Here is a 2,900-nt window from a genome sequence, read left to right as displayed (position 1 = left end):
TGGTCTTTGATCTTCATCAGTAAGTGCTTCAAGTCCTCTTCACTTTCAGCCAGCAAGGTTGTGTCATCTGCATAATGCAGGTTGTTAATGAATCTTCCTCCAATCCTGATGCCCTGTTCTTCTTCATATAGTCCAGCTTCTAGGATTATTTGCTCAGCATACAGATTGAATAGGTATGGTGAAAGGATACAACCCGGACGCACACCTTTCTTGATTTTAAACCATGTAGTATCCTCTTGTTCTGTTTGAACGACTGTCTCTTGATCTATGTACAGATTCCTCATGAGCACTATTAAGAGTTCCGGAATTCCCATTCTCTGCAACGTTACCCATAATTTGTTATGATCCACAGAGTCGAATGCCTTTGCACAGTCAGTAAAACACAGGTAAACGTCTTTCTGGTATTCCCTGTGTTCAGCCAGGATCCATCTGACATCAGCAATGATATTACCTGGTTTTACCTTACTTCTAGTAGTAGGTTATAAAAGGCTGCACTTCGTTGTGAGGGCGGACACCTTTTCACTCTGGCTCTCGCCCTCTTGGACTGTTTGCTCAGGAAAAGGCCAGCTATCACGTAGTGAGGACACACAGGTAGGGTATGGAGAGGCCCAGAGGTGAGAAATATGGGCTTCTAGAGGGTCTCTATGAGTTGGAATCAACTCGATGGCAATGGGTTTTTTTTTTTTTTTTTTGTCAATAGCCAGAGAGGAGCTGTGCATGATGACCGTTTGTACTACCCAGGGACTCCAAAGCAGGATTTGCATACTTAAAATGAGCAGCACGGTATGAGAGCAACAAAACTTATGAACTGTATCCAACTAGACATTCCTGTGTACCACAAGGTGTCTTATAGACTTAGGTCTTTGACAGAAGGCAGTTCTATGAAGCTCCTTCCTCTCAGTCCATCTCTATCTTCTCAAACCCACTTTCTTTTCTCCCAGCTCCCTATTTCAAGTCCCCCCCCCCTTTTTAAATATTGTGGTAAATCTATATGTAACAAAATATTTACCATTTCAACAATCTTTACGTGGATAATTCAGTCACATTAATTTGTTCATCACTTTTTCAACCATCAACCTTAACCATTCTCAAATTTTCCATCACTTTTAACACAGGGAAGCTCAGTGTCCTCTAAACATCATGTCTTCCTTTCCCTCTCCCTCCCATTCAAGTCCTTTTTTAGTAAATTTTCCTCGCTCCACTGAAAAAGAAGGGTCTCCATCCACCACCTTTACCACCACTATCATCAGGTTCTGATAAATTTCAATATCTCAGGCTTGACCAGCTTCAGTAATGGAGAAGGTAGGCTCTCGTCCCAGAAATAAGAGCACTTGTCAAATTCAGTTTAATTTCACACCCAGGAGAACAGTGGTTGATTTCCCATCTTGGTTTATCTATAAAGCAAGTATACCTCATTAAAGCAAACATTAATTTTATCAGAAAGAACTTACATGAGGAAAGGATATTCTCCCTGCTAGTGTGATTTATCTTGACCCTGGAGCACTGGCAGCGCAGTGATTAAGAGCTATGGCTGCTAACCAAAAGGTTGGCAGTTCAAACCTACGGGCCGATCCTTGTGGGGCAGTTCTACTCTGTCCTATAGGGTCACAGAGTCACTATGAGTCAGAATCGACTCAGTGGTAATGGGTTTTTTTTTTTTGTTTAGAACTGGTTTACGTTACTAAACTCAGCATGATATCAATAAATGACTCTCTCTTAGACATTCAAAGAGGATGCTTTTTTTCTTCCAAATCTCACCATCCAAAAAAAAAAAAAAAAAAGCAGTGGGAGAAAGGGGTAGTTGAGATTCTAGTTGATTCTGCCACATCTATAATAGGTGAACTTAGGCTGATATGCTAACCAGCTAACATTCCTTACTTGTACTGAGATGTGTGGCTGGAGCCCTGAAACACCTGTCCACCTTGAGTTAGTCCATATGAATCATTCTGACAAAAGTCTTTTTTGTCCCAGACCTTATTTACTTCATTCAAGTAGACATAGCCTGGATGTCTAACACCACTGGTGACTGATGAATCTATTCACTCCTTTCATTCATGTGACAAATATTTACTGCATGATTCCTACATACTGGCTTTGTTCTAGACTCTGGTGATTCTGAAAAGAACAACAACCAAAAAAAAGACAAAGTCTCCAACTTTATGGAGCTTACACTGTAATGGGGAAAGATAGAAAGCAGAGAAACAAAAATATGTAACGTATCAAGAGGTAATAAGACCAATACTAGGAATGACTTGGAAACACTGCTATCTAATGCTTTTTCTATTCTTTCCATAGTGGGAATGTGTTAGTTTTTTCCCCCCATAATCTTTGGACAATTGCTCTTCCTATATTCCTTATGAGTTTGAAATATCTCGCTATGCATGAAGTACTTCTATTGTCTGGTCTGTTTGGTTTGAAAAACTGTGCTTTAAATCATCTCTGCTTGGATGTAACCTTCTTCAAAATACAGCAACAAGATCCTCTTGACCAAGGTTAGATCTCAATTCTTCCATTAGCCATTCTTCCGGCCTTGGATGAGGGTCTTCTATTGCTGTCTCTACATGTTAAAAGCACTGGTACACAAATTCTATTTTCCGCTATGATGCCCATCCCTCTGGTCTACCTTATGAATTAGAAAATAGGGTTTAAGTATGTGAGACTTCAAAACCAGTTGCTGTCACATTGATTCCACCTCATGGTGACCCCATGTGTGTCAGAGTAGAACTGCGCTCCATAGAGTTTTCAGTGGTTGATTTGCCGGGCCTTTCTTCTGACATGCCTCTTTGTGGACTTGACCTCCAGCCTTTCGGTTAACAGCCAAACTCATGAACCATTTCAAGCCCCCGAGAACTCCTGTGTGAGTCTAGGGGGTTACAAACTGATGTGGAGGCATTTTAGGT

This window comes from Trichechus manatus, unplaced genomic scaffold, assembly GCF_000243295.1.
Source record: "Trichechus manatus latirostris isolate Lorelei unplaced genomic scaffold, TriManLat1.0 scaffold00076, whole genome shotgun sequence".
Lineage (NCBI taxonomy): Eukaryota > Metazoa > Chordata > Mammalia > Sirenia > Trichechidae > Trichechus > Trichechus manatus.
This window is presented reverse-complemented; position numbering follows the sequence as displayed.